At 36.2% G+C, this 12,849-nt stretch overlaps 1 protein-coding gene and 1 pseudogene across 4 annotated transcripts in view; one reads left to right on the forward strand and one right to left on the reverse strand.

The window, feature by feature from the left end:
• The window catches only part of GRIK2 (glutamate ionotropic receptor kainate type subunit 2), a 626,810-nt gene that overhangs the window by 240,645 nt on the left and 373,316 nt on the right, over nt 1-12,849 (forward strand). The gene's annotated exons all lie outside the window — the stretch shown is intronic.
• LOC112395845 (guanine nucleotide-binding protein G(I)/G(S)/G(O) subunit gamma-5 pseudogene) lies at nt 11,666-12,111 on the reverse strand (annotated as a pseudogene). Its single transcript, XR_003002458.1, has one exon. The product of XR_003002458.1 is annotated as a guanine nucleotide-binding protein G(I)/G(S)/G(O) subunit gamma-5 pseudogene (transcript).

The following is a 12,849-nucleotide window of genomic DNA, read 5'->3' on the forward strand; positions in this document are numbered from 1 at the left end:
GTTTTTTTTTAATTAAGGGAAGGAAAACATTTGAAATGAAACATTAACACTAATTTCATACGTCCAAACAATGAAAAAATCATACACTTTTTTTCCTATATTTGTAAAATAAGCACTTTTGTTCTAGGAAGGATGTTACTGTGAACCATATGGATGAAGAATAGAGATAGTGTGAAATATAATATTGAAATATTCATTCAAAGAATTTTTCTACTAATTTCAGGGTAGTTTCCCAGAGTAAAGCCTCATAACTTGCTGTCACTGAAACTTATCAAGAAATCCAGGAAAAAAAAAAAGAAATTCAGACTTTGGCCTTAACATTTTCTATAGCTGTTTATGTGCAAAGAATGTGTGAAAAGTAATAACCTTTATATCTGGATAGCACGTTAAAGTACCTTTTGAAATACTCTGAGTTTTTGGAACTGTTCATATGTAGATATAGCTTAGGGACTTGGAAAATAGGATTTACTAAGTTGTATTTATTTCCGTGTCTTTAAATGAATATTTGCTGGCTAGAGGTGGTCTGTGCTTTCTTGTTTTAATGTATGTTATTATTTTTATATATGAATGGTTATTTTGAGGTATCAGATAAAAACAAGTCTCAGAGAAATATAAGAACGTAAACAGTAAAAATAAAGTATTAATTTCCTTGGAAGTTATATTGATAAAGGAACTGCGTACTATTTTGATTATTACTTAGTGATAAGGAATTTCACATTAAGATGTTTATCACTAGTCTAAATAGTGCTCTTTGTTAGAATTTTAAAATATTTTATTCTAGAACATTTCACTATACCTTTATGTTTACATTAAAATTGAAATTCATTTGAATTTAAATTCTCCCCAAATACACCAGGAGCTCACTTTGTTTATAAATGTAGTATTTAGAACTACATGCAGAAATTAGTCCCTTTGCCAATAAAATTGACCATTTGCAAATTGACAGATAGGAACTCTCCCAAGAGAATAGAGAACAGGGAGTTACAGGGTTGGAAAAATAATGTAAATAATTTGAAAAATTTTAAAACTTAGGATAAGAAAGAGTAAGTCTAAATACATATTAATAGTGTAATTTTGCATTTTTGATTTAAAAAAGTGAAATGTTTGTTAAAAATTTTAACTTTAGAAATACAACAATGAAAGCCCTTAAAAATAACCTAAGTACCTTTGATGTGTTTTTAAGCTTAAATTAGACCTGTTAAATTTATTGCATTGTTATATTCCAAATTATTACTTTTCTATCATTGGTAAAGTTCTATATGTCAAATTATGAATGGCAGGTTCTGTGTGAATGGGGTGTATAATGTGATACTCCAGGGTATGCTCAGTTACAAAATGGTCCACTTATGTTTATGGATGGTCATATATAGAAATATACAAATATGAATACACATGCATGAATCCATAGTTTATTTACTTCTCCTTTCTCTTCTGATATAATTCAGGTGAATTCTGACTAAGTATCACATATCCTCATATGTATATGCACATAAACATGGTATATATACACACATATATATGTATGTTATACATGTGATATTATATATTTACTTCTTATTATCTTAAAACTCCTCATAGTAGAAAGAAATTTGGCAAATGTTCAAAATGTTTATGATATACCACATTTCCTCATTCTGTTTGTATGTATATGTATTTGACATTTTTACTTCACATATGTTGTTCTTGAGTGACTGAATAAAGAGATAATGGGATTTGTGATCAAGGTCACATCATAGTTTGGTGAAGTAATGTTTCATATGTAGTTGATCTTTTGCTTTGAATAATATTCTAAATATTTATATCATTGAGACAAATTTAAATAGAGAAATAGTTAATTAGATGTATATACTTTTAACAGAGACTTGACCTAAGATTACATTTATTAATATAGTTTAAGCTAGGGCTTCTCTGGTGGCGCAGTGGTTGGGAGTCCACCTGCCGATGCAGGGGACGCGGGTTCGTGCCCCGGTCCAGGAGGATCCCACATGCCGCGGAGCGGCTGGGCCCGTGAGCCATGGCCGCTGAGCCTGCGCGTCCGGAGCCTGTGCTCCGCAACGGGAGAGGCTGCGGCGATGAGAGGCCCGCGTACCACAAAAAAAAAAAAAAAATAGTTTAAGCTAATATTTAAAAGAAACTTCACCACTACTATCACTTGAAGGTGACATCAGTACTTGGATATTCTAAAAGTCTTTGATTATTTAAATATGAATGCTAACCTAGAGTCATTACAGAATTATTCATAGAGTAAGTATGCCTTAAAAATCCTCTGAGGGGAAAAAAGCATGTTAATGCTCCATTTTATGCAATATTTACTTCAACAAGCATTGATTAAGCCCCTGCTACATTCCAGGGACAGTACCAGGTGTAAGTATATGCCAGTAAAAGAAACAAACTCCAGGCCCCTCTTGAGCTTCTAGTTTCTATTTAGGGATATGTGGTTGTTCATGTTTTTAATATTATTTGTAATGAAATAATTGCATTTGTAACTGGCCTTTTTTTTTTTTTATAAATTTATTTATTTTATTATTTATTTATTTATTTAGGCTGTGTTGGGTCTTTTGTTGCTGTGCACGGGCTTTCTCTAGTTGCGGTGAGCGGGGGCTACTCTTCGTTGCAGTGCACGGGCTTCTCATTGCGATGGCTTCTCTCGTTGCAGAGCACGGGCTCTAGGCACATGGGCTTCAGTAGCTGTGGCACACGGGCTCTAGAGCACAGGCTCAGTAGTTGTTGCGTACTGGCTTAGCTGCTCCGCAGCATGTGGGATCTTCCCAGACCAGGGCTTGAACCCGTGTCTCCTGGATTGGCAGGCGGATTCTTAACCACTGCGCCACCAGGGAAGCCCTGTAACTGGCCTTTTAATTTACTTTTAATTTAACACACTTTTAGAACTTTGCTATTCTTGATTTTTTAGGGGATAGAACCGACTCTAAGATAGATAGAAGATTGTCTTTGAAATGAATTCATAAATATATAGAAGTAGGATTTTTTTTTTTTTTTTTTTTTTTTTTTGCGGTACGCAGGCCTCTCACTGTTGTGGCCTCTCCCGTTGCAGAGCACAGGCTCCGGACGCGCAGGCTCAGCGGCCATGGCTCACGGGCCCAGCCGCTCCGCGGCATGTGGGGTCTTCCCGGACCGGGGCACGAACCCGCGTCGCCGGCATCAGCAGGTGGACTCTCAACCACTGTGCCATCAGGGAAGCCCTCAAGGTGGAATTTTAATAACAGAACTTAACAGAGAGAATTTGTAAACTTCCCAAGTGAACAAGATGACTATTTGATCATGTGGGAGAAAATCTGATGACAGCTAGGACTGTGAACTGAAATGGGAGAGAAATCCACCTCATACCCAATGAGATAAACATTAATAACTTCATTATGAATTTGTATATCTGCTGTTTACTGCATGATGCAGTATGCATTTTATATATGTTTCTTTTTTCCTTTCCAGATTTATTATGTATGCTATTCCTCCCATTTATATTCATTTCTATTTTGTTGTGTAGTCCAGTTTGATACATGATAATTATACTTTCATCCAGTCTTCGTTCCCACCCCCAAAACAGATGGGATGGTAGATGAAGTATAGTGCTGGAGTAGGAGAAATTCTTAAAACGATGTTAACAGGAGCTGTTTATTTTTTATGATAATTAGCATTTGTTGTTGTCATGGATGAATGCTTTTAAACACCCTGAAAGTCTGTTATACCTCTGAATGATGTCCAAAATGATGGAAAAGAATTGGCTTCAGAAACAAAACTGTGTTTCTGTCAGTCATTTTGGAACATATGATTCATTTTAAACATAAACTAAAAATAAGTTGGATAGCTGTCAGCTTGTAAGCAATTCCAGGATAAGTTGTGAATATTTGCTTTAAAATTCCTATGTTTCATCTTTGTTTATAGATCAGCAGTCCATTAACAAAGAACTCTGGACTGGTAAACAAAAGCCTGGGAGTCTAGGCCCAGTTTTGCTACTAAATTACTGGTACAACTTTGGAAAAGAGAAGAAGGAAATTGAAATGATTACAGAAAGCAGCTATGGTGCACTAGGCATCGAGGTAGTTGCTATCATATAAACTATTACACTTAATCTTCAAAACAATTATATAGAAACAAAACAATTCTAGGGAAACAGGTTAACACTTCGCTATCCTTGCTTCCTCCAGTAACTGGCTTTTCTGCCCACCAGCAGTCCAAGGCAGAAACTTGAACATCTTCCTTGATTCCTATCTTTCTTCAGTCCCACAATCAAGCTCTAATGGTTGTTAATTCTACATCTCTATGAACTCTCAAATCTGTTCATTTCTTTCATGCTTTCTAACTAATTCTTAAGTCAAAATCTTTCACCTGGATTATTACTAACAGTCTCTCTACTAATCCAGTCTCCGCACTGCAGTTAAAGTAATTTTTAAAAATGCAATTCTGACCCATTGTCCTATTAATAGTTTCTCTTGCTCCAAGGATAAAGTTAAAACTTTTTTGGAAGGCTTACAAGACCTAACTTCATCTAGTCTCTGTACCTCTCCAATGATATTTGAGTCTAAATCGTTCACTTATGTCTTTCAAATTGAGCCATTAAATTTCTTTCAGGTTCCGAAAATACTGTCCAGTCCACCTGTTTCTCTCATTCTGGCCCCAACTCCTCCTCCCCACTAAGCACCCACACACATGCACGTGTGTATTTGCACACACACACACATTCATACCATCTGGCTTAGATGTCACAAAGAACGACTGTCCTGACCCCCAGCTCCCAAGCCTGGAATAGGTCTCCCTCAACATATCCCCATAGCACTGCAGTACTCCCATGACCATCCCCTAGGAGAACATTCATCACACTATGAATGACTTTTCTTGGCTGACTTTTCCACTCAATCAAATACACATCTGAATAGGATGGACTGTAAGGCTGCCCACTATTCTATCGTTGGCACCTAGGTATTACCTGGCTCATGGAAATACCTAAATAAATATTGAAGGAATGAATGCATAAAAAGGTATTATTATATCCAGTGTTTAGATGAAGAAGCTCCAATGGATTAAGTAATCTGTCAGAGGTCATTTTAGGTTAGGTAGCTCTTTAGTACTCGCCATTGAGTAAATAGATTCAACAATAATCATTTCAAAAATTTTATAAGATATCTGGAGTGAATTGTGCTTATCTGTTAAGAGCAATTAAAATATATTTACTCATTTACTTATTTGAACAATCATTATCAAACATCTTCTGTATACCAGGTGCTATGTTCAGCACAAGGGACAGTATTATAGGTAAAACTTTGTCTCCATGTGCTCAGAGTTGAGTGAGGGGGAGATAGAACATGTGAGAAGGATACTATTATAGTGTATCAAGTGCAGAGAGAGACAAGAAAGATATATTGTGGCAGCTTAGGAGATGAATAGAGACATGAAAAGAATTTAGGGGAGGGAAGGTTTTAAAGCTGCCTGGTAAAGGCAGAGGAGAGATTTGGAGAGGATGCCATTATCATTAAGTTATCATAAAGGACAAGTAGAAATGCTTCAACTAGAGAAGGCGCATAAGGGTGTAACACGTGTAAATGTGAGGATGCCTGAGACCTGGTTTGTCAGGCAACGACAGGCACTTCATTACGACTGATCATCAGAAACAAGGAAACTGAGGAAGGATGAGGGAGAATGTATAAAAGGCCAACGTAGGAGAAATAAAAAAGAGCTTTTTACTAACTCCTTTGACCTGGAATCTGCATGTTACAGCAGTACCAGTCATGTTTGCATGATGTGAACCTGCTTTCCAGACCACTGTTGAGTGCCTCAGGGATGGACATACACCCATTCAGTTCCTTTCCTAGGAAATCAGAAAAGAATATAGAGAGAGGGATATCCACTGACTGGACTATGGGTTGAAATCCTGGCTCTGTTGTGTAATTTTCAGCAAGTTGTTTGACTTTAAAAACTTGAGTTGACACATTTGTAAACTGAAGATAATGTATATACATCAGGGGATTGTTGTCATGATGAGTGAGATATGCAGAGTGCCTCATGGTGCCCACATAGTAGGAGCTTAAAACTCTCAATAATAGAAATGGCATGTGCTATGTGCCATTTATTCCTTACTATACTCTAAGAAAAAGGAATCGTTATTGGTCCCACTTTTAAAAATATGAGACTATTTAGATGCAGAGAGTTGAGATAATTTGCCCAAGCTTTCATAGCAAGTAAATGGAAGGTCTGGGTTTTGACCCAAGGCAGTAAACTGCAGAAACCACTTTGTTAAATACCGTGATATAATGGTAGTTATTGTGTTTTGATTAGGTTCATTTTGTTGTCATTATTTTACTTTAAGAACAGGAATGATGCCATCAGAACGATTTTGGTAAAGGTTCTCTGACACCAGTGTGGAGAATGCAATTGAGGCTATTGAGATACGGTAAGGAATAGGACAAGACCAGAAGCAAGAGCATTTCTGAATTAGTCAAGTTGAAAACAAGATAATAGTCTCAATTAAAGAGGTTTTGATAGAATGATTTTGAAACAGAGAATTCTAGGAAGATTTAGGAGATACAAATTGTAGGACTTAGTAAGTAAATAAGTGGAGAAGTGATGGAGACAGAGACAGTAAGGATGACCTCTATGTTTCTGGTCTGGGTTACTCATCAATGACACATTTACTAAAAAGGAAAACAAGAAAAAGAACTGTGGGAAAGGGTATAATAAATCTGGTTCTTAACACATTAATCTTGAAGCACCTCAGAATCATCCAGTGGTGTTGGAGGTGGAAATCCATCTTGAAAAGTAGGAATTTAGTATGGGCATATAATGCTCCCAGTGGCATTTTTCTCTGCTCTCCATTTGGACTCCTTTGTGATATGAGGAAATGAAGACAATTGACAAAAAACTAGGTCATGGTAGGTCAAGAAAATTCAGAGTTATGCTAGTGAGTAGGCAGTCGTGGAGATGAATATAGACATGATAAGAATTTAGGGGAGAGAATGTAAATTTTTTTTAATTAATGAAGGAAAATCAGTATTTTCTTTTAGATATTAATATTTAACAAACTTAGCTTTGATTAATTTCCATGGTACGAAAAAGAAATGGGCCTTTATCCTAAGCAAATGGGCCTTTATCCTAAGCAAAAGCAGAAATGATTTCTTTACTAACTTTATTAACTTGAATGAATTCTATTTATAGACTATGTTCTAGATACATCTGTGTGTGCTTTTGGAGTTAGTAAGAGTAAAAAATTATTTTATTTTATTTTGCACCTATATTTAAATAGGATAAATCAAAGAATTTAATAGAAGTTGATGTGAAAAAATATATTTCTAGAAGATACTAACTTTTGAATAATATAACAACTTTTGTGTTATAAAACATATAACCAAATAATTTAAATTTTATTTAAAGGAGTGGGGTGATTTGGATCTAAGATGGTTATATGTTATATGTTCTAAGTGCAAAGCTTCAAGTTCTCTAATCCCAAGTGGAAATAGCTTCAAGTTCTCTAATTCCAAGTGAAAATACAATTAGCAATTATGAGTTAAACCTAATTATTAGGATATATTTGATTACATAGCTTGGTGTATTAGTGTTTCCACCATGTTGGTTTTGCATGGACATAGGTTCTTTATTTCCATTCAAGCAAGCCTCAAAATTATTTGTAATATTATTACTTAAATTTTGATTACTCGACAGTATTTTTAAACATATTCATAGAACTAATTATTTCTCTAAGTTTTAAAATCTTTAAAATATTGCCAACCCTAAAAGACAAAAATAAAATTTTTAATCCACAACAATCATACAATTCATATTTCTGCAGATAGTGAAATAAATACATATGTAAAGAAATAGAAGAAGCAGGACTTGTACCAGACTTCAATGATCAGTAGTATTTGCCTTTGTTGGGAAAGAAAAAAATCATGAAGTGAGAATAATTCCCTGGTGATGACCAAACACTGCCAGTTTTCTATATTTAAATCTGGAACATATTGGCGTGAGCATTCTGGTAACTACTTTTCCCTTAGCCATTTCCTGGTCTTCTCTGTCTCCTCTATGCAGTGTAGGGGAACGATAGTACTTAAATTATCTCTCTGATGCTCTTGACAATTTTGACTACTCCCTTCTTCAGTGAAAGACTAAAACTCTCCTTGTTTGGCCTCTGTGCCATCATTCTCTCCTTGTTGTGTCATTTTCAGCCGTTTTTTCCCCTTCTCATATTCTTAAACTCTTTTTTCTTTCTCTGTTCCTTAAAAGCTGATGCTGTTTAGGTTTTATTCCCAGGCTTCTTGTTTTCTACCTGTTTACCTCACTCTCCCTAAAACCTTCCATCTGACTCATGCCTTTCTCTGCCTGTATGTTGTAGACTCACTGCTGGACATCTTCAGTTGCTTCTAGCAAGTGACAGACTCAGAGATTCAGCCACCCATTGATCATCTTTATTTGGATGTCCCACAGGCACACCTCACCCAGCATAACAAAAGCCAAACTCATCACCTTTATTCCAAAACTTGCTTTTTCTCCTAACTTTCCCTCTTTATCCAGTTGCCCAGCCAGATTCCTAGTGGTCATTCTAGATTCTTGTCTTTCTCTCTTCCCTCATTTCCAACTGATTGCTTAATACTTCTCATTTTTATCTCACATTTCTCAAATTTACTTCTGTCCTCCATCCCTACCATCTGTTTTAGTTAACATCTTTATCGTAAACCACCTAGACTATGTTCTGCCCTCTACCCTATTTAAGTTCATGTCTCTGATGCAGACAAAATGGTGTTTTTAGAAATGACAATGTGGTGATGTCATGCCCAGGCTTAAAGCTGTTTGGAGGTTCCTCAGTTCTTGGAAGAATGAGTTCTAGTTCTTCAGCATGACACATGCAGCCTTCATCATTGGCACTCTCGTGCCCCTTTGATTTTATTTCCCTGGTATTTCCTCTCTCAGTATTTATGCTACAGCTTTCCTTGAATAATCGTAGTTCTCCATTACAAATCATGCTCTGCTATCTCAAGTTTCTTTGCTGTGCACAATTTGTTCTCTCAGCTTGTTATGCCCTTCTCATTTGGTGATCTGTTCACCACCTTCAGATGTACCTTAAAATATTCTTACAAAGTAAACTTGTGAAGTAACCTTCCCTGACTTCTACCTGTATGAGTTGGTATTTCTATTCTTTGTATGATGCAAGAGTTCAGTTGATAAAATAGTTCATCATCAATTTTGTAGTACAATTTTCAGCATGCTCACATGACCCATTTAGCAGAGGTGATGATTTCCTGAACCTAAGAGCTCTAAATATTTTATAATTAATTCCTCCATTTATTTGCTTCTTCCATTGTTTTTTTAATAACTTATTTCTTTATTTAGTTCACAAGTAATTATCAAACATTTACTATGTGTCATCGCTGTTCTAGGTACTGGAAGTACAAGAGTGAACAAAACAGACAAAAATTCTTTGCCTTGTGGAGTTTGCATTCTAGTGTAGAGTGATAAACAATAACAAAATAAATATGTATATATATAGCATCAAATGTGATAAGTGTTACGGAGAGAAATAAAGCAAGGGAGGCATATAAGGAGTACAAGGAGGGAGTACTGCAATATTAAGTTGGATTGTTATTAGGAGAGACCTTATTTAGAAGGCGAAATTTGAGCTAGGACTTGAATGAGCTGAGGAAATATGTTGTGGGAGTTCTGAAGGAAGAGTATTTCAGATAAAAAGCAAGAAGGTAAAAAATAACCAAGGGAGGAAGAGATAAAGAATTCTAAGTAAGGCAGTTTTTTTTGTTTGTTTTAGTTTGGAGAAGGATTTTTTAAGAAACTGAAAATTGAAGGAGATTTTTGTGACATCTGTCATTTTTTATATGTGTTTATGTATATATGTACATATATGGTTATATATGTATATGTTCCATTACTTCTTTGCAATAGTAATGTAATTTCTTTAAAAATAACTCAGTGTAGAGACTTTTCCACATAGAGGCTCATTTTTATATGAATTACTTAGTAGTGATTATGGTCCATAGCATTCACCCATAAAATAGTGATAGGATTCATTTTTAACTGAGACAAGACTTCAGGGAAAGAAGAAAAGAAATAAATCTAGCATATATTCATTTCTGCAAGATGTAATAGATCATTTATTGGATACTTGATTAAAAATAAATTGGTTCAGTATCAGAAACACTTTTTTAAAAATTGAGATCCTGAATGGATTAAAACCTAGGTAAGATACTCATTATACATCAGGTGAACATGACTGCCTTCTAAAACAGTTTTCTGTTTCCTACTGAACATTGTATAAATGGTTTATCTTGCTTTAATATAAGGTATGTAAACTATAATTGGGGGCAGAGTCCTCTAGACGCAAACATTTAGAGAAAGCAAGAAAGAGTTAACACCCAAATTCTAGACAGGCTAATTGTACATCATTATTTCAGAATTATTCCAATTTGGAGGTGGTACAGTGTCTACTCTTCATATTTCAGTGATTCAAAAAGAAGCTCAAGAAATGAATATTTTTGCATAAATACATTAAACATGTATTAAATCTATCCTTGGCTAGTAGAAGCTAATGACGATACAAAGCCTAATAGACACCTCTCCTTGCCTTCTTATAATAACCAAAGACATTATTTTACTTGTCATAAATATTTACATTTCTATAAATTCAATCATCTTCCATTTGATAAAACAAAGTTAATTATGTAACAGATATTAAAATTAAAATCCAAAGCACTGGTTCTTAAATTTAATTGATATCAGATAATGGGATTTCCTGGGCTACTGTTAAAACTAGAGATTTCTAGGCCAGCTCCTATTACTCAGTAGCTCTGTGTTTATACTCAGGGACTTGCAGTTGGAAAAGGAAACATAGCTAATTGTGATATGCATTACTAATGTTTACCAGTATGTGGTTATCTCTACTTCTAGACCTCAGGAGATTGAAGGTCCTTTTTTTTTTTTTTTTTTGCGGTACATGGGCCTGTCACTGTTGTGGCCTCTCCCGTTGCGGAGCACAGGCTCCGGACGTGCAGGCTCAGCGGCCATGGCTCACGGACCCAGCCGCTCCACGGCATGTGGGATCCTCCCGGACCGGGGCACGAACCCGTGTCCCCTGCATCGGCAGTCGGACTCTCAACCACTGCGCCACCAGGGAAGCCCGGTCCTTAACCCTTGAATTTTGGTGTGACCACGTGGGCTGCTTTAGTTGGTGAAATGTGAGCAGTAGTGTTGCTCGTTTCTGGATGGAAGCATTTAATTGCCCGTCACATAATTCTCCAGCTTACTCATTCCTTGCCATACCAATTGTGCTTATAAGTTTGAAGTATCCCAAAATGCTGACCCAAAATATCAAAGAGAGCTGCCTTGAGAAATTACTTAGATCTACAGCAGACTTTGCTTTTATGCGACATAAAATCTTGTTCTGTTAAATTGCTATGATTTGGGAGATGATTTTTCCTATAAAAGCATAACCTAGTCTAGTAGTTCTCAAACTTTAGTGTGCATTAAAATCATTAGGTAAACGTGTTAAAACATTGCCTGCTGGCTTTACTCTCAGTGTCTGATTTAGTACCTGTGGGATGTGGCCTGAGAGTTTTTTTCTAATAAGTCAGCAAGGGATCATGATGCTGCTGGTCTAGTGACAACACTTTGAGAAACATTGATACATTAAATTTTTTTTAACATCTTTTTTATTTTTTATACTAAGTATTTTATTGTATGCTGCCACCAGTGTATATAAAATAATTACCCTTGTGAAACAGAAATTCATGAATATTCAGAGAGGTAGACTGACAAAAGTAGAAGTTTGTATAGTATGGCACGTGTTATAGAGACAGGCTTTTGTACAGGCTTCAGATTTAGCTTTCCTTTGTATATTCACCGGTTTATGAAAGGTGGTTTAAAAACCTTGCAAAGATTCATTTTACTACAAAAAGGAACAGACTTTCTGAGGTCTGAAGGGATTTGTACTTGAAGATACTCCAGTCAGCAGAGGGTCATGTTGAGCATTCTGCAGACAGAATTGTTTCAACTCTGCAGCTGCCTGGGAAACCTTCATGCGGTTGAGCCCAGCCTCCAGCCGGAGTTGTTGAACCACTTTCTTCATAGCGGCGAGGCTGGAGGAACCAGACATGGCGCACGCGAGAGCTCTTTTTTTAACATCTTTATTGGAGTATAATTGCTTTACAATGGTGTGATAGTTTCTGCTTTATAACAGAATGAATCAGCTATACATATACATATATCTGCATATCTCCTCTCTCTTGTGTCTCCCTCCCACCCTCCCTAACCCACCCCCTCTAGGTGGTCACAAAGCACCGAGCTGACCTCCCTGTGCTATGTGGCTGCTTCCCACTAGGTATCTATTTCACATTTCGTAGTGTATATATGTCCATGCCACTCTCACTTCATCGCAGCTTACCCTTCCACCTCCCCGTGTCCTCAAGTCCATTTTCTATCTATATGTCTTTATTCCTGTCCTGCCCCTAGGTTCGTCAGAACCATTTTTTTTTTTAAAGATTCCATATATATGTGTTAGCATACAGTATTTGTTTTTCTCTTTCTGACTGACTTCACTCTGTATGACAGACACTAGGTCCATTCACCTCACGACAAGTAACTCAATTTTTTTCTTTTTATGGCTGAGTAATATTCCCCTGTATATATGTGTCACATCTTCTTTATCCATTCCTCTGTCGATGGGCACTTAGGTTGCTTCCATGTCCTGGCTATTGTAAATAGAGCTGTGATGAACATTGTGGTTCACCTGTCTTTTTGAATTATGGTTTTCTCAGGGTATATGCCCAGTAGTGGGTTTGCTGGGTCATATGGTAGTTCTATTTTTAGTTTTTTAAGGAACCTCCATACTGTTTTCCATAG

This window comes from Neophocaena asiaeorientalis, unplaced genomic scaffold (assembly GCF_003031525.2).
Source record: "Neophocaena asiaeorientalis asiaeorientalis breed wild unplaced genomic scaffold, Neophocaena_asiaeorientalis_V1.1 scaffold451, whole genome shotgun sequence".
NCBI lineage: Eukaryota > Metazoa > Chordata > Mammalia > Artiodactyla > Phocoenidae > Neophocaena > Neophocaena asiaeorientalis.